Here is a 26,419-nt window from a genome sequence, read left to right as displayed (position 1 = left end):
TACATATTCCAAGTGAGTTATGTCAGAATGCACTAGAGCAATTTAACTCTATTACATCATAGCATTCTATTTGCAAGAATCCCAGTGTTAATCCACTGTTCTTGGCCAATGATATCCACTCCTCAGCACTATGGGGGCGCTAATGTACATCTACGCTGGTTGCCAACCACCATGAACATTTAAAGAGCAGAAGAAGAAGAAGAGGACACTAAAGAGTTCAGGTGCACGACATGAGGATTTAATGAGACAGCTTTTATCTTACTGCTTTCGTGGAAGATCAGGTGAGAACCATACAAATTCCCTTACACATGATGTTTATATAAATATATTCATCCAATAAAGCAAAGTAATATAGGTTATTATATTACGTTCGGATACACCAAAGCATCTAATTTTTGACAGTTTAGCTAGCCAGCATGCTAGTAGCAAAAGTTTGACATTCTGTTGCTGTTGGTTTGATTAATTTTGGTTTTAGCATCACAAAACTTGTGGTTTTAAAACTAGTGAGATCTGTTTTCAGAAAATATTTTACAAATGAAACAAAAACTGTAGGACAAATATGCTTATTGTTCAACCATACTAAATCATTATTTTAATTTATAACTTTAAGAAATATAAAAGGTTAAGGAAATGTGGATATGAAAATTAACTCATTAAGATTTGCAGTAACCTTAGACCAAATAAAATATACGAAACAGAACTTCCACAGGTAGGGCATGCAGCCTCTGACACAGTGATACAAGATAGGAGGAACTGTTGGGAAACACAGATATTTGGAACCTTTAGGGGAGCTCTCCCCAACATAAATAGATTTTTCGATCTGTTTATTTCTATGTCTACATACATTTTGTAGTATAATGTGTTATTTCTAAAGTCATTAATACCTGATCTTTGCAGGGGATGGCGGCAACAAGGCCACGGAGAGCTAAAATAAATCCCAGACAAGATGCTAGGTATTACTGCTCCTTAGGTGAAGACAAGGCAGGATTTGATGTGAGGTATATTGATTCATTTAAAGGTGAGTTGATTCCAAAGAATGCAGTCAGCTTCTCAAAATAGAAATTTTTATGTTTTTTGTAGTTTTTTTGTAGCATACCATGCATGAGAAAATTAATAATCACGAATATAATTATACTTGTTTTATTATTATTATTATTATTATTATATTTCTATTTTTTCCTTGTCTTTCCCCAAGGAATTATGAACATGTTACATGTTCCAAAATAAACAATACAATATAATCAAATAAAAAACATATTTAAAAACAGAAGGATTTTAATTAAATGGTTTATAGTTTATTGCCCAATTTGTTTTTGATGTGTGTCTTTAGGTCGCGGTGTGTTCAGCTGTCGGTCATTTCAAAAGGGAGATTTTCTTTTTGAGTACAGAGGACAAATCATAACTAAAGAGGAACAAGAAAACCGAATGAAACTTTACCATGATGCACTCAAGGTTTTCATATTTGATTTCAAGTTCAATGGAAAACAGTTATGGTATGTAACTGCTTTGATAAAGGATAAAATACATGAGGTTTACAAATTATAATATTCAAATAATATTTTGAATTGAATATTAAAATGTTATTCAGACGTTCTACAACCTAATATACTTAATGACTTTCTTTACAGAGTGTAATTGTTATTGTATACTTTTTGTTTTAGTGTTGATGCTGCCAGAGAGGACGGCTCACTTGGCAGACTTGTAAATGACGATAATGTGAATCCAAACAGTAAAATGACAGTTACCAGAGTGGATGGAAGGCCCCATCTCTGTTTGTTTGCAATCAAAGATATTGGTCCAGGAGAAGAAATCACCTATAACTATGGTGATTCCAACTGGCCATGGAGAAGCAAGGTATAATGTAAATAGTACAGTATAAGTATAAGTAGTATTAAATGAATAAAGGCTATACTGAAAAGTATGCATACACACACGGGTCCTGTGTAATACTCAACTGGACAGGTCCAGACATTAGGAGGACTGAGTTTAGAAATGAAATCAGATCAATGAGAGTTACTCTGGCAATTGTGCATACACACACGGGTCCTGTGTATTACTCAACTGGACAGGTCCAGACATTAGGAGGACTGTATTCATCTTGGCTAGACCCAAAGACTGCCATTCATTATTCACGCTTCTTCTTTAGAAATCCAACATGGTGGCATCTCAGGCTGTGGATGAGAATGCAGCCAGTTCCTCTCCTAACGACGAAACAAAGGTAAATTGGAGTTTCAGTGTCAGATTGTTTTAGTTGTAGACTGAGGTGCTAGTTATTAGGCAGTATTGAGGTATGTGGGTCCTTGGTTATCTTGACCAAGTAAGATGCACGCATTAGGAGGACTAAGATTTGAAACAGGAAGTATAAACAACTGAGTTCTACCTACAAGTGCGCCCACACACACGGGTCCTGTGTATTACTCAACTGGACAGGTCCAGACATTAGGAGGACTGAGTTTAGAAATGAATTCAGATCAATGAGAGTTACTCTGGCAATTGTGCATACACACACGGGTCCTGTGTATTACTCAACTGGACAGGTCCAGACATTAGGAGGACTGTATTCATCTTGGCTAGACCCAAAGACTGCCATTCATTATTCATGCTTCTTCCTTAGAAATCCAACATGGTGGCATCTCAGGCTGTGGATGAGAATGCAGCCAGTTCCTCTCCTAACGACGCAACAAAGGTAAATTGGAGTTTCAGTGTCAGATTGTTTTAGTTGTAGACTGAGGTGCTAGTTATTAGGCAGTATTGAGGTATGTGGGTCCTTGGTTATCTTGACCAAGTAAGATGCACGCATTAGGAGGACTAAGATTTGAAACAGGAAGTATAAACAACTGAGTTCTACCTACAAGTGCGCCCACACACACGGGTCCTGTGTATTACTCAACTGGACAGGTCCAGACATTAGGAGGACTGAGTTTAGAAATGAATTCAGATCAATGAGAGTTACTCTGGCAATTGTGCATACACACACGGGTCCTGTGTATTACTCAACTGGACAGGTCCAGACATTAGGAGGACTGTATTCATCTTGGCTAGACCCAAAGACTGCCATTCATTATTCATGCTTCTTCCTTAGAAATCCAACATGGTGGCATCTCAGGCTGTGGATGAGAATGCAGCCAGTTCCTCTCCTAACGACGCAACAAAGGTAAATTGGAGTTTCAGTGTCAGATTGTTTTAGTTGTAGACTGAGGTGCTAGTTATTAGGCAGTATTGAGGTATGTGGGTCCTTGGTTATCTTGACCAAGTAAGATGCACGCATTAGGAGGACTAAGATTTGAAACAGGAAGTATAAACAACTGAGTTCTACCTACAAGTGCGCCCACACACACGGGTCCTGTGTATTACTCAACTGGACAGGTCCAGACATTAGGAGGACTGAGTTTAGAAATGAATTCAGATCAATGAGAGTTACTCTGGCAATTGTGCATACACACACGGGTCCTGTGTATTACTCAACTGGACAGGTCCAGACATTAGGAGGACTGTATTCATCTTGGCTAGACCCAAAGACTGCCATTCATTATTCATGCTTCTTCCTTAGAAATCCAACATGGTGGCATCTCAGGCTGTGGATGAGAATGCAGCCAGTTCCTCTCCTAACGACGCAACAAAGGTAAATTGGAGTTTCAGTGTCAGATTGTTTTAGTTGTAGACTGAGGTGCTAGTTATTAGGCAGTATTGAGGTATGTGGGTCCTTGGTTATCTTGACCAAGTAAGATGCACGCATTAGGAGGACTGAGATTTGAAACAAGAAGTATGAAACCCCAACCCTAAATCTGGTTTGCATAAAGACGTAGTTCTCGGCTTGGTTGAAATGAACTCTGATGTAGTTAGATCGCATATTTGAATTTCAGCTGATCAAGGAGCAAGAATGAAGCTTACTATAGCAAGGAGCATGTAAATACAACCGAAACAATCGCTAAACTCTTTCCTGTTAATGCTAAGCACATTTATGTAACATTGTTGTGTAAAGGCCATCCGTTATGTCTTGATGGATTCATGACTTCATGATTTAATTATACTTTTTTACACTCCCAGTCAAAACTTTGGACACATCTTCTCATTTCAGAAAGAACAAATTGTAAGTCTAATCTTTTTTGGGGGTTGTGGGTCCACAATGAATTTTCTTTTCATTGTGGTTTTGTAATATATACCATAATATAAAACCTAGAAGAACAAATTGTTTTGAAAATTGATCTATATACAGCAGGTATTTTTCCCTTTACATTTTGCATTGCAAAAGTTACAAAAATTGATTTAATAGTTTTAGTAACACTTGAACCTGTTTTTTTTTTTTTTCTTCCGTCCTTAACTCCTTTTTAAAGAGGAACCATAACAACTATTGGGTTGTGATATTTTACATCACAAAAGTATGAATTTTGTTTTTGATTACTGTATTTTTTTTTGTTTGTTTTTTACCAAACAGGACTGCGATCATGATCTAGTCCCTGACGAAATGTCAAGTTTAGAAAAATGTTTTGCATGTGGAGGACCTTTTTCGCCTCTGAAATGGAGTGGTGTGAGATGTGAAGGTAATTATTTAATTATGGAAGGTTGGGTACATTAGAATATCTTAAATATGATCCATAAGGAACACTATAAAAACTAATCCATAAGTAAATATGATATATGTTCATAATGAACCTTTTACATCTGCACTTTTTACATATTTACTTACCATGTCATTATTAAAGCTGCTATACCCAATTTGCAAAAACAAGTTAGCTTAACATATTTTTTTTCATGTTCATAACAACATTTTAACAAAGCATAGCTATAAATGTTGTTTGGAGATTAAAGAAAAAAAAAAAGAAGTGGTTCTGTTGCATTTGTCTAAAACCATCAGCCAATAACATGGCTCAGTCCAGAAAAACGATAGAACAGTCTTACCTGACTCCTTAAATTCTACATTAACATGGCTCCACCACACTATGCACTGGCCTGTTTAGCAGCAAAGCACACCAGGGGGTGTGGCCTATGGATAATATCCAATGGGAGGGGGGAGCCTTCTTGACTGTGTTTATGCTTCCATCTAGCCTGTTTTTTAAATTGGGGAAAGCGGCTTTAACTACCTTTCTTTTATTAACTTAATTTTTCTCTGTCTAGTTTGCTACCAGTCCTGGCACAAAAGATGTTATGTTAGCCACAAGGTGAACCTCACTCAACCTCTTCCAGAGGTAAGTGTTTTTGCAGAATTCTTCTCAGTAAAATATGTAAGGTAAACAAAGTCTTACTTTGTGTTTTTGATTGTTATTAGGTCTTTAGTGAAGATAGTTCAAGTGAGGGGGCTTCATCAGAAGAGGAATATGTGCCAGATTCTATAGCTGACTCAGACAGCTCATGGGACAACAAATCAGAGCCTTTAAATATAAGTTGCAAACAAGTACAGAACTCTGAGATCTCCAGCAGTCAATCTGCTTGCAAAACGAAAAGACCTCGCCTAGAAAGTTTTTTAGAGAGAGTAGGACAAAGAATTTCAGAAGATGCCGAATCAATATCTGAAGATGGAATTGGCACAAGACAGCTCGACGTATCAGGGGTTATTGCCACAGCAGAAAAGTCTGATGCTGAAGGCATTGTTGATGACTCTGATACTACGGCTGAAGATTCCTTAAAAACATCCTCCTCACTAAGAAACAAAACATACTGCTACATTTGTGGAAAACTACAGACAAAGTTTACACGTCATTTAAAAACTCATGAGAAATCACATGCAGATGTTGCTCGAGTTTTAAGTCTTCCCAAGAAGTCCAAAGACCTTTTGAAAATGCTTTCTAAGCTGCGAAACAAGGGAAACCACAGACATAACTCGGAGGTCATCGCAAGTGGGATTGGATCATTAAAAACCAGACGCACATCAAAAAAAAACCCTACAAAGGAAAAGACTATATTCACTGCATTTATTGCGAGGCATTATATCTTAAAAGAGATCTTTGGAGACATGTTCGTAAATGTTCTTCAAAACCAGTGGAGGCCAATTCAGAGGGGGGACGAAAAAAGGTCTTGTCCCTGGCCTGTATGAGTGAGTCAGCTCTGTGTCAGCAAGTTTCCCCCGGTATTTGGAAGATATTAGCTGTCATGAAAGATGATGAAATAACTTCTACTGTGCGAAGTGACTTCTCTATTCTTCAGCTTGCTCAATCATTCTTTAACAAACATGGGAAAGATCCCACCAAATTTGACTACATTCGCCAGACACTCCGAGAATGTGGAAGACTTCTGCTCACACTTCGGAAAGAATGCTCAATACACACTTTTGAGGATGCTGTAAGACCTGCAAATTTCAATGTGGTTATCAAAGCTGTTAAGGTGTCTGGGTATGATGAAGAAAAGAACTGCTACTCGACTCCAAGCCTTGCTTTAAAGTTGGGACACTCACTGCAGAAAGTCTGTGATATTATACATTGCAGAGCACTGATGGCAGAAGACAGTGCACTGATAAAGTCAACCCAGAGTTTCAAAACCCTTTATGCTACAAGTGGTCAGAACTCATCTCCCATACTGCATTAACCACACTAAACGAGCGGCACTTCAACAAGCCTTCCACACTTCCTTTCACAGAAGATGTTCAGCGTCTTCACAGACATCTGGAGAAGACTACAGAACAAGCACTGAAGGACTTGGAAGAGCATAGTTCACCAAAATCATACAGTGAACTTTGTAAAGCTACCATGGCAAATGTAATACTATTTAACAGGAGAAGAGGGGGAGAAATTTCAAAGATGACACTGAATGGCTTCCAGGAGAGAGACACTAGTACCCTGCACAAGGATGTTGCATTTGGACTGACAAAATTTGAACTTTACCTTTGTCAACACTTCAGTCGTGTAGAATTGAGGGGTAAACGAGGACGCAAGGTTGCAGTGCTACTTTCACCAGACATGGTGAATGCCATAACACGGCTGACAGAGAAAAGACAAGACTGTGGTGTTCTGGCAGAAAACATATTCCTGTTTGCCAGACCTCATTGTCTGACTCCCTACAGAGGACAGGACTGTTTGAGGATTTATGCGACTGAATGTGGGGCTGAAAACCCTGAACACCTACGTTCAACGCAGTTGCGCAAACATGTCGCAACTTTGTCTCAGATCTTAAACCTCAAGAATCACGAGTTAGACCAAGTTGCCAACTTCCTAGGTCATGATATTCGTGTTCATCGGGAATATTATAGACTTCCAGAGGCTACTACCCAGCTTGCCAAAATATCCAAACTACTGATTGCCATGGAGAAAGGGTCTCTCAAAAGCCTTCAAGGCAAAACACTTGAAGAGATTGAAATCGAAGGTAAAGTGGTGTTAAGGTTAAGAATTATACACGTTTCCTGCACTATAACCTTATAATTCATTAAGACAATCTTTTATTTTGTTAGATAACCTACAGTTGACAGATTCAAGTGAAGAAAGTGAGGTCGGAGCGGAGCGTGGTGAGGTCGGAGCGGAGCGTGAGGAGGTCGGAGCGGAGCGTGAGGAGGTCGGAGCGGAGCGTGAGGAGGTCGGAGCGGAGCGTGAGGAGGTCGGAGCGGAGCGTGAGGAGGTCGGAGCGGAGCGTGAGGAGGTCGGAGCGGAGCGTGAGGAGGTCGGAGCGGAGCGTGAGGAGGTCGGAGCGGAGCGTGAGGAGGTCGGAGCGGAGCGTGAGGTCAATGAAGGAAATCTTGTATATCCACAGATTGGTAAGTACAATGTGATTAGTCTCAACTTTGTTCAATTTATGAAATCACATGACTAATAGACTTTATTACAGATTCTATAGATACTAGAATGATGAAGAAAGTTGTCAAGGAACCTCCAGGTATGTGTTTGTCATCATTTATTGAAGCTTTTACCTTTGTAACTACTTCCTAGACACTTTTGCTATCTTTGCTATCTTTATGTAAAAAAAAAAAAAAAGATAATTCATTACTATCATTTTTCCAGTGATTGTTACCTTTGTCCAAATGGTAATTTAAAGAAAGTCAAGGATCTTTCTAAAGACCAGCTCAACAGAATAGAAAGGTCAGTTTTGGAGGATGGTCAGGTAGGAAATGCTAGTTTGAACAGGTGATTTTGAGCTGTGATTTAAAGTTCTAGAGAGAATCTAATGAGCAGAGGAAGTTCCAGAGGGTGCAATTAGCAGTGGCAAAGGATTGTACCCTCAGATTTATGATTTTGATGATGGGGGTAAGGAGGTTAGTGTTAGCAGTGTTGTGGGAGAGTGACAGTAAAGACAATCCCTCATGGTGGCGGGGGCGAGGTTGTTGAAGGCTTAAAAGTTGATTAGGAGTTTGCACTCAATACTATAGTCAGTGTGCAGCCAGTAATGTTCTTTTTAGGATGTGGTGATATAGTCTCTAGAGTGAGTGCAGTAGAGTAAGGGGGCAGCAGAGTTCTTAATAGATTGCAGTTCTTGGAGGTGAGTTTGGGGAAAGCAAAGATGCTGGGATTCTTTTTGAGGGTGGAGAGAATGGATAGGATTAGGAAGAACAGTATCATTGGGACTGCACATGTTGGAAAAAATGTCTACATTGTTCTACATTGGCCAGGTTGAGGTTGTGTTGGGCATGTGCAAACAAGGGACAGTGAGGAAGGTTTGTTGAAGGATGTTAGAAAGGAAGCTGCCCTGCAGGAGACAGAAGGAGATGAGATTAATCAAGAGAGATGAAAATAGTTGGTGTGTGGAGGGCTGATCTACTACTCTTTATTTACCTGGTTTGCGCTTCTGAAGTATTCCCTCTACGCTCTCATCCTCTTTCTACAGTAAATCAGTGGTGAGTGGAAAGTTGACCAGTCACCGGAGTAGTGATGGGTCGTTCGCGAACGAAATGGCTCTTAGAGCCGGTTCTTTGAAGTGAACGATGCGAGCCGGCTCCTTATTGGGAGCCGTGGATTTTTTTTTTTTTTTTTTTTTTTTTTTTTTTTTACTTTCTCTTGCCCTCTCTCTCACTTTTTTCGCTGCACGTCAGCCTTGTGTTTGCGCTGAGTAGAGACGGGAGGGGCGCAAACAGAGCCTTGCGTTTGCACCCCTCCCGCCTCTGAGCAGAGGGAGGAGCTAGGGGCGGTAGTTACACTCGCAACAGCAGTAGCACACGAAAAGAGCAGCAGGGAGAGAGAGAGAAAGAGAGCCGGGAGCAACAACAAGAGACAATGTCGTCACATTAGAAAGGTGGAGTAAAGAAAATGAGTGACACCAAGAAAAGAAGCAAAATCTAGAACCATTTAAATTTTACTGACAATACATAGGCAGAGTGTAGAGTCTGCAAGAAAAGGATATCATATAGAGCCGGTGCACGGGCACCTGAAAACTGTCCACTCATCAGTGCGATGGGAAGATAAAACACAGTGAGTTAAGTGTGATATAAGTGAAGCTGCCAGTGTGTCTACCCACTGAGCTGAGCACTGGGCACTTGGTATTTTTAAATTTAAAGTTTAAATTTTAAAAGTTAAATTGTAAATGGTAGGTTTTTGTATTTTATAATTTATTTTTTAAATTTTATGTGGAGTGAATAAATAAAAGCATATTTATATAATGAACATATATACATAGAAAACACGTTTTTAAACATTAGTAATTCATTTTGTGCATAATTTTATATTGTTGTTAATAATAAATGAATGAAAGCAACAAAACAACCTGAAGAGCCGGTTCGGGAGCCGAAAGAGCCGGCTCTTTTTAGTGAGCCGAGAGAGCCGGATCTCTAAAAAGAGCCGGAAATCCCATCACTACACCGGAGTCTTGTTTGGAGAAAAATTCAGCCTTGTATCTTTTAATATCAGCTGTAATAGCTCTAGCCATATTCCACATTCACATGTGTCACCTTAAACTAAAAGTCATAGTTGCGACTCTGGATTTATCTTAGAAACCATATTCAAGATTTCAAGGTCCATTAGTTGCTTGACCACATTCAGGAGCATTTGACATTACATTATAAGAGATTTAATACAACAAATATATGCTTACTGTTTTGTTTTTCAGCACAAAGTAAAAATGGAGCGGTTAAGGTCATTGAACCCAACAGAATACTAAACAAGGAGATGAAGCCAAGCAGTAAGAAGAAAACAAATAAACAATCTGGTAAATGGTGACATGCATACAAAAGTCACTTAAGCACAAATGTAAACTTCATGCATTTTTGAACCCAGTTATCCACACCACCCAAGCCAGTATGGTGACTATGCTCATCTTTCTGCCAGGGACCGTACCATAATTCTACAACTTGGTTAGACAATTATATTAACCTACTTGGTAAGGTAAAACATAAATCACATTCAATGTGGAACAATACCTTGTATTAAGTAATGGGATAAATGTTTAAATTACTTTCCCTATGCCTGTTTTAAACTGTAATACATTTAAATACTTATCATTTTCAAAACAGCAATGCACCAAAACAATTAATAAACAAAGCAATGAGAACATATTATGATTTGGGTTTTTAATTTTGAGGATTCCTCAACCATTGGGCTTCTACATTATCTCCATACTCTGAACATCATCTTATTCCCATAGGCAGAATCTGGATAATATTGGAAAATTTGGGCTGGTTTGGCTAATTGTGGGCTGTAACCTGAACGTCTTGAAGAAAATTATGTTCACTGAAAAAACCTGAAGGCCCACCTCATGGTCAGGCAGGGTCCACCCTTGTTTTTAAATAAACATTTGAGTCAGACAGTTATATATGAAATGTTTGAGTATATGTTATACATTTCAAATTATTACAATATCATGCTATACATGTTTTTTGTTGTATAACGGTGTGTGGAATAAAATGCTCTCCATCCATAGTGATTTGCCATAGCTATTTATTGGAATTCTGACTTAATGTGGGCTACCTTTCAGAATTTTACATTTAAATAAATGTATTCATCCATTGTAATAAGTATTTAAACAGTCAGCATTACAGGATTTATACCAAAGAAACACTGTTACAACAAATTCACCTTAAAGGGGACATATTATGCAAAACCCACTTTTTTGTTGCTTTTGTATGTATATTTGGTTATGAATTGCCTCCCGACTCCTTAAGTGTAGGTTTTCAACAACTAAAAAAGGAGCTCTTTTAGGTCCCAGGTAGTGTATTTTGCACAATCCAGCATAATCACAGCCTCAGCACCTGTCCTCGTGGACAATGCAAAGGCCGTCTTTGGGCTGTGTAGACTAAACACTAACTGTTCCTAGCAGGGCTGTAAAACTAGTGTGTGCAGAACTCAATTCTTCGGCTTATTTGAAGGAAGCCGATTATCGCCATTATATTTTTGCATCCTACAACCATGTCAACTCACACAATTGAGCATAATACGTCCCCTTTAATTTAAAAATTGTTTAAAAAGTAGTTTGTTTACATTTATTTTTTTCTGCTTCTAGCTTCTCTGGAAAATGCAAGGAGGGTCAAAAAGCATCCTTGGTCTCCCACGGAGGTTGCTGCGATAATGAAGCATTTTGGCGAACATATCAAAAAAGGAAAACTGGCCACTATTATCGAATGCCAGCAATGCAAAACTGCAGAAGATCCTGCTCTGGCTGGTCGTTCTATTCAAAACATCAGAGATTTTGTGAGGAATCGGGGCGTGTCGTTGAAGAAAAAAAGAAAATCCTATGTAGAGGAGTCTACATAACTCCAAAGTACTTCTTGGAGGAGTTACAAAAGATATTTTGTATGTTTTGGTTTCTCATTTATTTTAGAATTTTACTATTAGAAGATTGGTAAATTCATTTTGTTGACACTGTTTTAGTGCATCTGATCTAAGAGGACATAATTTTATATTGCCAGTTATTTTCATTTCTGTTAACAATCCTGTTTTTGTAAAATGCACTCAATTTGTTCCTTTTATTCACCTGTTGCCCTTTTAATACACACAAAATACATGTTTGTGTATGTGTATGGCCTTTGTCCTGTTAATAAAGTTAGCCCTGACAATTACTGTTCATGTCAGGGGGAGGAGCCAAGTTACCTAATTAGTGTTGTCCTCTTATTACACCATGGTGTCAGGTTCTTATATTTTGAGTTCTGGTGTGTTTTTCACAATTTTGAAGTGAGATTTGTGTTGTACAACTCAAATGGGATTTTTAAAGATGCACTTCATCTATCTAGCACAAGCGGAAAGGGGGGGGTCCGTTTAGTGTTGCAAAAATCTTGTCCTTCCAATTCACCTTTACCTGTGTGTGTGTGTGTGTGTGTGTGTGTGTGTGTGTGTGTGTGAGTGAGAGAGAGAGAGAGGACAACAGAAGATAACGGTTCAATTTTAATGTAAGTACTGTTTGTTGGGCTTTTAAGTGGTTTAACGTGTTAAAATTGCATGTGCCATTCTCCTCATTTTTAAATCACTTTTCTTTCTTGGAAGCAAAGTTTGTGTGTGGATGTTTTGTTGTTGTTCTATGTTTTCTCATACTGTCAAAATAAACTAAAGTGATATGCAGAGTTTTTCCTCTCTCACTCTTTGTATTCACAGTGCAAACAAGATGGAGAGAAACGTTGTCTATTGCCTGCTTTGTAAAAAGCCCCAACAGTCCATTCACACACACACCTGAGCAGAGTGTGCTTCAAAGCCTGCACACCACAGGAATGTGAGGAAGAAGCTTCCAGAGCCATTGCTTCACAGAAGCTGTTTTCTACTGAAAGTAGAGTTAGGAACTTCTCAGAGCTGGAAGGATGAAGAATCTTGCATTCAACTCTGCACTGACCTTCAAACACGTGGCTTTATCATCACTGAGTCCCCAAGCGTGCCCGACAGTCGTGCCAACAGCGAGGTATGATGACCTTATTGCCGCTTCCACATATTGGATGACACATACACACTTTCGATAATGTCTTACCCTCTGTCACATTTGCAATAGGTCTGATAAGAAGGAAATTCTTGCCGTGGCCAAGAAGGACATTGAATATTTCCACGCAAGACTTTCAGGCGCTGATTGCCTACCCACATTTGCAATGACTACCTTCAGACAGTACTGCGAGGCCATCCTGATTCTACAACATGGACTGACAACAAATGCTGTTCAAGAACTTTGTGTAAGTGCCCCGGCAACAATAAAAGTGCACGATAAGTGAAATGACAGTTGATGCAAGTCTGTATTTCTTTAAGCTCCAACACTTTCTGGCGTGGAAAGCAGTAGCTGATGGTGTTGAGCTGAGTTCCACAGCATTCAGTGGTAACTTGAGGATAACCAGCCAGGAAGAACAAGTCATTCATTCTCAGCAGCGACTCTTCTTACTCTATAGGTACCTTGTGAATTGATTTTATGAGATATTTAGCACAGATTCCTTTTTTCTCTGGAGTTGTTGGACTGCTATTTTAGGAACATCCGTGCAGTGTCCTTGCAAAATTCACAAGAGTTTCATGCTATGGCCCCCTTACACTCTGACATTTTTTTCTGTGAAAGATTATTGCTCAATAATGTGGATTTGAGGGTTAAACTCACAAGAGCCAACGACGCTTTTAGCCTTATGGCGCCTCAAAATGCCAATTACCGTCTGAATATTATAGGCGCCTCATTGTTTGTAAGAAAAGTGTCCATGTCCCCCGCTGTGTGCATAGGTGACGCATCCACTCTCATGCATGCCAAAGCGTTGTATCGGATTTCACGGATTAATGTAAAAACATTTTCAATACCCGAGAATTCCCGGATATCACATCATGAGAATCTGTTTCTGGGTTCACTGCCCTGATATCTTGTCATAGGGATGGTAAACCACGAAGCTTTTACAGGGTGATATGATTTATGCCCTTTCAATTTCCAGCATAACAATTTAGAGTTCTTGGCTTTGTGTCACGAGAGCAAAGTTTTTCAACCCAATTTTGGTGAGAGTCACTCCGTCTGAGAGTTTTACAGCCTGTACACAGCTACCGGGAGAAACCTGAAAGATCTATCCTTGTGTATTGACAGACAGGAATTTCAACAAGGATATACTCTGTGTTCAATACGAGTCCTTCAGATGACAACCAAGCATTATCACCGAACATAAATGGCAACTTGAGACTTGAAATGCGCTTCAGAGTGCCGCTGCCTCACACAACGATGCTGATCATTTATGCTTGTTACGATTCAATTCTCGAGATCAATTCCAAAAGACAAGTTTTGGTTGATTACCGACAGGTTTCAGTTTTTTTATTGAATCATGAATAATCATCAATTGGAGAGTATCATGAGGCTGCTAGTCGGTGACAGGTTTTTGAGTATATGCAGAAGATAAATTATTAACATTACGTTCGTTTAAACGGCCGGCATATCTGATTATAAATACAGATCCAAGGAACAAACCTGGAACTCATTGGCTGGCGATTTCATTAGATGAAGATGGAGGTGCCAGTTTTTATGATTCGTTCGGATTCCCACTTGATTATCCATTTTACCCCAAAACAATGTAACGTTTTTGAAAAAGCATGCTGATCGAGTATCTTTCCAACAAAGACAGCTACAAGCCACACTGTCTACAGTATGCGGTCAGCACTGTATATTTTTCTTAGCCCAGAGATGCCGTGGAGAGAGTTATGATGATGTACTTGCTTTATATAGCTCTAATCAAAACAAAAATGATACCATGGTGTCGTGTTTTGTAAAACGATTTATCAGATGTGTATTAACATGTAAAGCTAGCAATTTTAATCAAACTGTTTTCTGAAAGCTTTTAATGATTGTCACACATTTTTTAATAAAGACTACACCACTTTTTCCCAAAAATGTTTAGTGTTTTTTGTTCAATTTAAAAAAAAAAAAAAAAAAAAAATCATGAGATAACTTTAAAAAATAAAAACATGTTTTATTTGGTTTTGATTACACCAGAAATTTAACCAAGTGGGTGATAATGCAATTGTCTTGCTTTTCTTTTCTTATCAATAACATCTTCCTCCGATGATGTTTGGTATTCTCATGTTTCTCTTGAATGTTTAAGCTCTGCTATTTCCCTTCTAGCCAATAAGTTTCCAGTAGTGGAAAGGGGGCTTTTTAGGTCAGCCAAAGTGTAGGACAACCATCAAACCAACAGGCTGGACTTGGTTTGCACAGAGCTCGCTAAAAACTTCATCAAGTCGAGCATATGACTTCCTGGTATAGGCTTTTGTCTATGCAACAATTCACCGTGCTCAGTCCATCCGCTGTGACCTTTTGATGCTAATATTCTACGCATTAGATAGTCAGTGTTTCTCTTTGAGTTGGTTAAAACTTCATGCAAAACTTTATCCACACTTCCCTGCTGCTCCCCCTCCTCGCTCTCTTCCTGCTCGTAGTGACGCCCCTCATATGACCTGTCACTTAATCTCCCCTCATGCTCAGCGGGGAGCCTTAGCGTTATTTGCTTGCTTTCATCCAGTTTGTTTCTCAAGTACAAGATACTTTTGTAAAAGCATATTGTACTTTTTGATTTTCTCATCAGGGTTTAAACCACGAGTCTCTAATACCCGTCTCATTTCGTTATCCAAATCATCCTCAGCTTTGTCTCTGATGCTTGTCCGAGAGGCATTTGCATGCGTTTCATGTAAGCGTTTGATCTGCTCAGGCGTGATCAAATACATTTTCTGCATTTTTATTTGCGAATGGCACCTATAGCTAAATCCGCAACGATGGGTACGGGGTTGTAAGGAGTGGTAACAGGAAACCACCTTTTTTTAAGTCATTAACTTCTTCCTGACTCCATCCCGTCTGTTGGCCATCTGTCTGATTTTCTCTTTATGCCGTTTCAAAACTCTCCAAGAAGAACTGCAGACGTCCTGGACATATTAGTCTAGCTAGTGTATTAACTTGTAATTTATCACGAGGGTTTTTAAATAACACCATATAACAGGGCTCTAGAGTGCGACCAATTTGGTCGCAAATGCAAAGTGGATACTTCATACGCCCAAATGAAGTAGTGAAGGCCGCAATGAAGATGTTATCTGTGGAGTTTGGGAGTAGAGTACAGAGGTCACCATAACACCATTGAATAAGAGCCACATCATCACTGACAGAAGAGACATAGCTCACTTTGTATTTTGGAGAAAACAGGAGGTTAAAGAATTCCTTGGGGTCACTCACCAGTTCGCTCTCTGTGAGATTTCTTTACCCAAATTTACCCCAAAAGGAGATTAAACACAGTTTGGCTATTTGTTTTTTGCAGGGTTTAATTTTATGTTTTCAGGGTCTAAAGCAGGGGTCTCAAACTCAAATGAGCCGTGGGCAACTTCTGGCACAGTCATCTCATTGGAGGGCCACTTTAGTGTTCAAGTAGTACCAAAAAAAAAAAAAAAAACACAACAACAACAACAACAACAACAACAACAACAACAACAACAACACACCCCACCACACCACACAAAATGAAAACACCCACTAATATTTCCTAAAATGTAGTACAAAAAACCCCCAAAATGAAAAACACCCACTAATATTTCCTCAAATGTAGTGTTTTGTTTGTTTTATTTAATTCCAAATATTGTGTAACAAGACAAAATTGCAAACATGAACGCAATTTTTTTCCCCCTCACTGTTAACTATCTGAAGCCTTTCAGTTTCATTTGTCATATGCAAGTTAGCACAGGGTCAACGTTGCAATGAAGTGTATTTGACGAGCAGAAGACAGTCACTCAAGCAGTATAGTACAGTAGTTTCATTGAGCTACCAAATAAACAGCTCTTTCTGGCCAGACACGTGGCAGGACTTCTGCTACAATTTTGTTTGTGTATTTAACAAAACAAAAAATGCAGGCAGAAGCGTACACATTAGTTTTCAACTGCAAGTGAAAATTGTTTTCTTTCCAAATAAATCTCACTGAACTAACACAGCCCTCAACATGTTTGCACTCTCTTGTTACCTCGGCCAGGTCCACAGCAAAGAACCGTGGTAAGGAGACCTCTGGCTAATACTTTGGGTTCCGTGTCGGGCTCGTAGCCGGGAACTAGCTTTACTGTCTGGGTCAACTTTGCTAGCGAGAGACAGAGGCGTTGGAAGGCTGCTCCAACATAACTTTATTGTTTCGGAGGAAAACACAAACACAGTGTACCTTTTGCATAAGGTGCCTTCATAAAACAAAACTTGGGGGTATTTTGCTGGCTATCAGCTTTCTCTATTAACCCTAGACCGTCACATACAGCATATTCTGACCTCAGAACCCAAAATATAGTGGCAGGTGGTGGTTAACAAAAGGCATGCCCTTTATGTGAGCTGATGAAAAATTAGATCAAACTAACTGAGTAACAACACAAAGGGCCACTGCTAACACTTGAAAACTAAACAGTGCTCTCTGACAAAGACTGAGACAGAGACAATATATATACACAGGAGGGTGATTAGAGGAAGTGGAGACACATGGGGAAAAACACACAGCTGTACTGAATCTAACTAATGACATGAGGAAGCAAAACTCAAGACACCAAATCAGGAACACAATATCCCAAAACAAAACAGAAAAAGTAAATGCTGATGCAGGGACTATATGAACCAATAAACTACACACAGACCAAAAATTGGTTGGACACGAGAAAAGACTAAAACTGTTAAATAGACATTTTAAGGACTAGAAATATGAATAACAAAAACTCTGAATCATTGAGAAATAACATTATATTTGAAAGATTAAGTATCATAGAGCTAGAGCATAAATTATTCAAAACACAAAAGTAAGTAAGAAACCACCAAAAACACGTGGTTTAAGACAGAAATCCTAACAGCTTCAGGCTCTGTGCATGTTCACATGAAAATGGAAAAGCTACTTTCAATTATCAATCAAGTTCATTTTACGCGTCATTTGACTCTTTGCATATGATATGTTCTTGTTTAACGTCACTTGCCCTAAATCCTAAGTATTTCCAAACAGATGATAATTTGTTTCAAGGGAAGCAGATCATTACTGCTCCCTCAGTGGAGACAATCTCAACAAATTTAATGAGGTCCCTCAAAAGTTGGGGATTTTGCTTTAAATTTTTTTTTACAAATGACAGTTTATGTCAAGGTCCATGTTCTTAAAATGTTGCACCCTTTCGACACCTTTGCGACACCTTTCGACCCCCCTCCCCCCAAACACACACACAAGAAAATACTATCGGATGTGGCATTGTTGGTGATTACAGTATTGGACAAGTCAAAGATCAGCAACAAAACTGATTTGATTGCATTATTATTATTTACATATGCCAGATGCTTCCTCTCAACCCCTTCCTGGAAAAAATACCTTATTCACTTCCACTGAAACCACATTTTGTAATCTCTCTGCCACTGCAGTATAAAACCATACATTCTGTAATGTCAGCATTTCATTTTTAAGAGAAGTAGTAATATTTGACATTTTTAATGTATTCCACCAGATTCCAGCATTTTGCCACTGTAGGCCAGTGCATGAAATTCTTGTCTTTTGACTCTGTGGGGAGAATTAAAGAAAACGTCCATGCTAGAAGACCATTAAATCTCAGTCTCAGTAACACATACATTAAATGACTTTGGAAGTAGGGCTGAAAATTCATCAAATTTTAATTTCGGCTACAATTTTAGCTTACAACTGAAATAACTTGATTAATGAAAGCAAATCAAGCACTCCCTAAACTGGTGCCACATTCCTGCATGTGCCAGTCACATCTATTCTCTGCACTGTGTAGCTACTAGTCTGAATTAACCTGACTTTAAAAGACAGACAACAAAATTCAAATTTCTGGCACAGCAGAACCAAAGAGCTTATCCCTTGAAACAGATCATCATTCGCTGTTTGGAAATACTTAGGATTTAGGGCAAGTGATGTTAAATAAGAATGTATCAGATGCAAAGAGTCAAAAGACGCGTAAAATGAACTTGATTGGTAAATGAAAATAGCTGTTCCATTTTCATGTCAACATGCACAGAGCCTGAAGCTGTTAGGATTTCTGTCTTAAACCACGTGTTTTTGGTGGTTTCTTACTTACTTTTGTGTTTTGAATAATTTATGCTCTAGCTCTATGATACTTAATCTTTTGAATGTAATGTTATTTCTTAATGATTCAGAGTTTTTGTTATTCATATTTCTAGTCCTTAAAACGTTTATTTAATAGTTTTAGCCCTTTCTCGTGTCCAACCAATTTATGTCTCTCCTCTGTGTTTAGTCAGCCTTTGTCTCAGTTTGTTGACCTTTGGTCTGTGTCTAGTTTATTGGTTCATATAGTCCCTGTGTCAGTATTTACTTTTTCTGTTTTGTTTTGGGATATTGTGTTCCTAATTTGGTGTCTTGAGTTTTGCTTCCTAGTCTCATTAGTTAGATTCAGTACAGCTGTGTGTTTTTCCCCATGTGTCTCCACTTCCTCTAATCACCCTCCTGTGTATATATTGTCTCAGTCTGTCTCAGTCTTTGTCAGAGAGCGCTGTTTAGTTTTCAAGTGTTAACAGTGGCCCTGGTACTGGCTCTGCCACTGTGTTCTGATGTCAGAATATGCTGTATGTGAAGGTCTAGGTTAGTAGAGAAGGCTGATAGCCAGCATCATACCCCCAAGTTTTGTTTTATGAAGGCATTTTATGCAAAGGGAGCCTGGCTGTATCCAACGTCCTTCCTACTACACACAGCTGACAATGCCATAAATTGAAAGCTTCTGATATTATTTATTGTTTCTGGGTGTTGCAATGCTTAGTGACCAAATATTTATTTTAAGATCCTTCACGATAAAGAACTTGGCTATAATGCTCTTTATAGTGCCTCTCTCCTACCCTTGTCAGCTGTAGAATATCCTCAAAATCTTTCCTCCTGTGCAGTGTCAAGGGCAGCTTCTGGTTGTCTGTCTCCCTCTGTTCTTTGAGGAGGGCATGGCACTTCAGGATCACAACCCTGGTGACCCTGATAATCTAGAAGCACAAACATTACACCGTCATTTCCATCCAATTGGGTTGCATACCTCACTTTACAACTCTTTCCCAGGGGCCAAGTCAATGTTTTCAGAAAACAACTTTTATGGTCCAGTCTTTGACCACAGCACAACATATCGCAAGATGGCACACGATATCATTGTCAGCCACTTGTCAAACATCTTAATAGTTCATTGTTTGCTTACAATTTCCTGGGTCACAGCAAGAATGCACTAGTGATGGCCCCTCACAGGAAGGTGGTGACACTAGTGGTGCTGATCGCCCCTCACAAGGAGCAAACAATTTCTTCAGTTTTGCAGGGATCCTCTCCTCAGGCTGCAAGTAATGTGTCAATTGGTCTATGTTAATCTTGAGTCTTCCCTTAAAGCCAGCATTTTGGCCCTCCAGCTTCATAATTTTAAAGGGTCCCAGCATATCCAAATTCAGTTTGCCACCTTTCCTCTGCCCCTTACCTTATATTTTCCCGCAAAGCAAGTTCTCCCACCTGAAAACTATCCTCCTCTACCCTTTTTGCCTTTCTCCCATGGATATTTTTTTTGGCTGCTTTTGACATTTTTGGTCACCTTTGTGTACACCCCCTTGTGGGATTTTTAGGCCCTCACAAACTTCTTCATTGGAAATGATGGTACAGACCCTTCCTTCTGTGATCTGCCAAAATAGAATGGTACTGAGTAACTGGAGCTGGATTTAAAACATTTCCGCTTAGTACATTGCAGCATTTTACCTTGTATTCCTTTGGAATCTTCGATGAATACCATGCCTCCCTGCCAAACATGAGGAAATGGCGCCTGTACTTTGTAGTCACCTGCTTTTTTGTTCTGAGTCTGAACATGGTGGACTACAGAAACTTAACCAGCCAAAGAACTGGGACAGTCACCAGATCTGAAATTTGGTAGCATGCATAAGAAAATGTATGCTAAATATGCAGTTTTGTGGCATAGTTGCAACACAAAATATAAATGACAGTATTGTACTTCTGGTTTGTGCCATTTAATTTTTTCACAAGGCCTTTTTATTTGGGGATAATGTGGTGAGCCGAGGCTTTTCTGATGCCCCGTTTCACACAAGCCATAGTTGACCTTGAAAAGTTGATCCCATTAGTCAAGCTGATATTACATATTTGCTTCATTTATTAATGCCGTACCTTGTTGCAAAACTCTGACCCCTGGTCTGTTATCAGTCTTTTAGGTGCACCAAATTTGTAAAAGAAATCCAGAATACAACTGGTGACCTCATCTGCTGTTTTGCTTTTTAGTGGGTAGGCCTCTGCCCATTTGGTGAAATAGTCAACCATGACACAAATGTATTGATTACCACCATTTAAGGTTAGTTTACCCACAAGATCCATCCCAACGAGCTCAAAGGGCTCATCTACCTCCAGGGTATGCGTGGCTAAGAAACGTTAAATGCCTGTCAAAAAGTCAGGCCGGAGCGCGCGCCCCGATATCGGCTATAACTGATAGCAGCCCTCTGGAGTTATCTCATCAAGTGGTGAAGATTATTTGGATTTGAATGACTCCTACATTGGTGTGTGTGTGTGTGTGTGTGTGTGTGTGTGTGTGTGTGTGTGTGTTCCTCCTTTTTCCCCTGAGGCGTAGAGAGAACATTTTCTGCCCTGTGTTGTAGGATCCTGATTACTCAAAGTTTGTGATCCAGATGGTGGCAGGAGTCAAAGAGGAGGTACTGGTGTGTGTGTGTGTGTGTGTGTGTGTGTGTGTGTGTGTGTGTGTGTAGGCTTCCAGTAAACTTCAATGTTGAGGTTTCATTCCCTTCAATGGACATAACCATTTGCCATTCCTGGACTGTGCTATCCTTTGTCTTCCTTGGTGAACTTTGTGTTTATCCACAGTGTTAATATGAGCAGTGAAGAATTTGACTTCTTGGGTTTGGATATTGACCCAGGTGTTGTCCACATATCTATACCAGTGGCTAGGTAGGCTCTTTTAAAAAGAGTTTCTTTCCACTGAAGGTTGGCTACAATAGGTGACACCGGGGAGCCCATGGCACATCCATGTTTTTGTCTATAAAAACCCTCGTTGTATTTAAAATATGTGGTGGTAAGGCAGAAGTGTAACGGTGTGCAAATGTGATCACAGGTCAAGTTGGTTCTGTCTTCCAAAGCGCTACTTGTAGTCATTTTTCTGACAGTCTCCACTGCCTCAGTTGTAGGTATGCAAGTGAAGAGAGGGACTACATCAAAGGACACTATGGTTTCATTTGGCTCAAGTGTAAGTTTCTGGACCTTCTGTTGGAGTTTTTGATGTGATGTGGAGTGTTCCCCACAAGGGGTGCTAGGATGGTAGCAAGGTGTTGAAATGTTATGAGAGGGTGAGATTACGCTGCTAACAATGGGTCTGAGTGGTACCCCTTCTTTATGGGTCTTAGGAAATCTGTAAATACAGGGTATAGCATCTCTCGGGTATAGACGGTGGTGTGTGTGTGTGTGTGTGTGTGTGTGTGTGTGTGTGTGTGTGTGTGTGTGTGTGTGTGTGTGGGTTTTTTTTTTTTTTTTTTTTGGTCCTTTTCAAGCTGAAGGCAACTGAACCACCTTTTTGTAGCTGCTTGTGGGGTCTCATTTTAAGGTTTCATAGATATTGCCATCACTGAGTGCAGTAATTTGTGTGGTATCTGTTGCGTTTAGAATTGCAGTGCACCTTCCCTTATCAGCTGGTAATATGGTGATGTTGTGGTCTTTGCTCAGGGAAGCAACAGCCTTCTTTTCTTGTATTGTGAGGTTAGATGGAGGGAATATAGCACTGAAGAGGGTGGCTGAATTTGCTCTGCTTCTGTTTGTGATAATTTATTAATCCTTTGCTGGTTTCTGTGGCTGTGATAAGGTCCAGTACGGGCAACTGAGGAGAAATGGCAAAATCAAGTCCTTTGGCTAGCACTTTCTTTTTAGGTTCAGTGAGATTCCTATCTTAAAAAGTTCTTCACTCATTTTTCCTGACTGTCTTCAGGTGTGAAGTCCTCCTGTTCTGCTGAGTTGTGTCGGGATCTATTTGAGAAGTACGTGGTTTTGTTTTTTGTTAGTACAGTGTGGAATTTCCTGAGTTGTCTGTCTTTAGAATGTTGGGCCCGCTGAGCCTTGTCCACAAACTTGTAAACCTCTTCTAAAATAGGGGAGGGTAGAAGTGTTTTCAGTTCCTGTGGAGTCTGACTAATCTTGTTCTGGAGGGCATCCATAGTGAAATGGACCTGTCTTATCCTTTCACTTAGAAGTTGATTTTGTGCTCTCCCTAGAATCAACTCTGCTCTTTGTCTCCTGAACGTGGATCCAAATCAAACTCTTGGGAACGACTCCGCTTTCTCTGCATCTTAGGTTGAAACAGAGATGGTTCCTATAATCCCCTAGTTTCCTTTTCATACTTCATACATGAATTGAAGGGTGTTCCTCACAAAGTGTATGGCAATATGTCTGAAGGTTCTCAGTCATTGTAGTCAAAGGAGCTTGGAAAGAGAAGTGTCTGGACTTTAAGTTGCTTAAAGACATTCACCTCTTATCTGAGAAGCTTCTTCAGTTCTAAGGTCAAATGGCAGAGAGTCCCACCATCTTTCCAAGCTCCTTAGACTATCTCTAGGGTCATTAAACAGAATTAAATGGTGTTCTCTGAAATTGTTCTGCTGGATGTTCCTTGGATAAACAAATTCTGAACTAAATACATGCAGCTCAAGTTCCTGTGATGAATGTCTTGTGTGAATGTTTTGAACTTCTGTGCTGTTAGACGCTATATTCATCACATTGTTGATAATGAGCAAGTTGTTCTTGTCTGAAGGTTAAAAAGGTCATTGTCACTCAGATTCCGGTATTCCATTCACAAAGGTGATTCTTCTTATCTGAAGAAGCTGACTGCATAAAGACTGTCAGCAGGAGTAGATGTAAACAATATAATCAGTATTGCTTTAAATAATGCTGGATGAATTTTCAATTACACTTTTGACAAGGAAAGTTTTCCCACAAAATAGACTAAACGGGCGCTGTAGCCTTCCATCAAAGGCTTAATCCTGCTTAGTATCCATAAGGGAGCGTTGTATAACCAGGCAGCACCCTTCTCTTGTTATAGACCACCTGAACTTTCTTTACAACTGTTTCATTCCTAAGGTGAAAACTCTTATTACGTTTGATGGTGTCAGGTACAGCAAGTAAATGCGCATCCCTGTTGGTCACAAATGAGCGGACTAAACCTTCGTGGGTATTCGTGGGTAACAGGTGAAGCGTAAACGTGTAACACTCAATACTGTTAAGTCTTACCCTGTTTTGTGCAATAAGCATAGCGTTTTGGACCACCAGAGCCAAATTATGTAATGTGATCATCCTCTTCTGCAGGCCCACTGTCACTGAGCTCATCAGTAAGCTCACCGAGGTAGGGACCTACAGGAGGCACCTGCTCACCAGGTTGAGAGGTGAAGATAACTGAATCTGTATTGCAGTAAAGAATGTGTTCCTGTAGCTTGTCTAACAAGTCATACAGCATGAGCCTTGGATAAGCTGTAGTCGTGGCACCGACAAAGACATTCACATCCTTCACCTGCAACCATCTACCATCAGTGTGATGGTAGTGTGAAGTGTACCCAAATGATCTGTGGGTGACCTATTGGATACATTTATTTTTTTTTTGTACACTGAACAGTGGGGTAAAGGCTCGTAAAATTGTAGTATTTGATCTTTTACACCAGCATCATCAACCTTGTGGTACAGTTTCATCACATTCGAGAGAGATAACAAACATCACTAATGTCACATAACTTTGCTGACATGTGGCCAACAGTAATGTTTTAATGTTCTTATTATTAAACATTCGCACACAAATAAGTGACATAATATTCAGTGCTTACTTTTGAAGGTTTACTCTTCGGCCGCTCTGCTTCTGCCGTATTTTGCGGCAAAATTATCCACACCCACCGCCGCACTATGAATTGTGGGATATATGGGACCAAGAAGCGTGCACCAGACCACGCTTGATATTTGGGGAAATCGACGGCGCATTTGGAGTACACTTCGGATTGGGACAGCCGTCGTCACGTCGCTGTGATGTAATAGGTCTCAAAATGTGTACTCGAAGCGTGCGGTCGCTAAATTGGGACACAGCCACTGTTACACCCCAACACAGGGATCTAGACTAACGTTTTGCCATGGTTGCACTGGTGCTACCACAAAAGTTAAGTGCACCAATTTTTCAATTGCATTGATTAACACTGCAGTTTTACATGTTCACTTTTTTATTTGAAAATTGCTGTCCATACAGACAATATTGATTTGTAACAGATTGTGTTGACAAGATTGTTAGTTAAAATTCTTTATTTGGAGCACAGTTCTACAAGAAAGAAGTTAAGTGCTTGTGCTGCTTCACTGACCTAAATTTAAACTATATTGTAGGCAATGTTAAACTTAATCATCATCTCAGCCTCCTCTGACCTGTTTGCCGTTCGCTGAAAGACAGTGGGGAGAGCATTTATCAGTGCATTTATCATGACATATGTGTTTTCTGGATACGCTGTGCCTTATTTTTGGTTTGTTTGTTTTTGTTTTTTTTTTTCTCTTTTAGCATTTCAATTCAAAACGTATTAGTGCCAGTCACAAATGCAGTATTGCCAGCCATGGTCTTTCCACACTCACCACAGTAAATGCAGTGCATCATGTTGTCAGCTTTACTGTATCTTAGCCAGGGAAATTGGCAAGGCAGTTCAAGGAGTTAGAGAAATATATGGACCATGGCCAATTGGAGAGGTCCTTGCATTTCTGCCTGTAAATAAAAGGGTTTCTCCCAGACAGGCTTGTACCATGTTATAAATTTCACTTTTTCATTTTCATTCATTTTATCATACCTGTAAAAAGATGGATCAGGAATAAGGGCCTGCATAGAATTCATTAGCCCTTGTGTTAAATGTGTATGGTAAGAAATCTTTTAAGGTCAAATCCCAAGGCAGACATTGTTAGCCGAGCGCATGGGCAGAAAGCTAAATGAATCTATCAGTCTCTGATAATAGGTTTCATCATACATTAGAACGATACGGCTCCCTCTGATCGTTACACCCGGGGCGATATCTTGTTAAACAAGGTATTGCAAGAGTATGTAACAGTCAAACGCTGAAGAATTATGTATAGCCCTGGAATTTAGGCTTTCTGCAGTGATCGATGAATGGAGCCAGGCACTTCAACGTGTTGAAACAGAATTGCCTCCCCTTCAGATCAATTGAGCACACACAAAAGGCGCCTGATGCTTTCCATCATGATACCTGGTCTCAAAATCATATATTATGTGATTTTCATCAAGTTTTGTCATTTCAGTAGGCTGAATGAAACACTGGAGAATGCATGCTGGATAATGACCTGACTCATCAGAGTTTGCATACAGAAACCCCTTCTTATCCCTTTGAATACCGTGCTGCGGTTGAGCTCCGCCTCCGAGGAGACAGTGCAACCGAACTGCCGAGAGTGAATGACCAATGAACTATTTACAAATATACATATGTACACTCCACCCTGGTCAAGGCCGAGCCAGACGCGAAGGCCAAGAAGTAGCCACAGCACGTGTGGAGTGGGCTCGGACGCCTGAGGGGAGAGGGACACTGGCCGAGGTGTAAGTCCGGCTGATGGCCTCCACGACCCAGCAGGACAACCGGGGCCTGGACAGAGGCCTGCCGAGGA

General features: G+C 39.8%; 1 long non-coding RNA gene across 1 annotated transcript; it reads left to right on the top strand.

Moving 5' to 3' along the window:
• The first annotated feature begins 7,576 nt into the window (after window positions 1-7,576).
• LOC134621181 (uncharacterized) lies at window positions 7,577-12,083 on the top strand. Its single transcript, XR_010573397.1, has 4 exons — window positions 7,577-7,678; window positions 7,750-7,797; window positions 9,958-10,056; window positions 11,347-12,083. It is a non-coding gene; the product is annotated as an uncharacterized LOC134621181 (long non-coding RNA).
• Window positions 12,084-26,419: the final 14,336 nt, after the last annotated feature.

This window comes from Pelmatolapia mariae, linkage group LG23 (assembly GCF_036321145.2).
Source record: "Pelmatolapia mariae isolate MD_Pm_ZW linkage group LG23, Pm_UMD_F_2, whole genome shotgun sequence".
NCBI classification, from domain to species: Eukaryota; Metazoa; Chordata; class Actinopteri; order Cichliformes; family Cichlidae; genus Pelmatolapia; species Pelmatolapia mariae.
The sequence above is the reverse complement of the archived record's forward strand: the minus strand, read 5'-3'. Positions and strand labels throughout refer to the sequence as shown.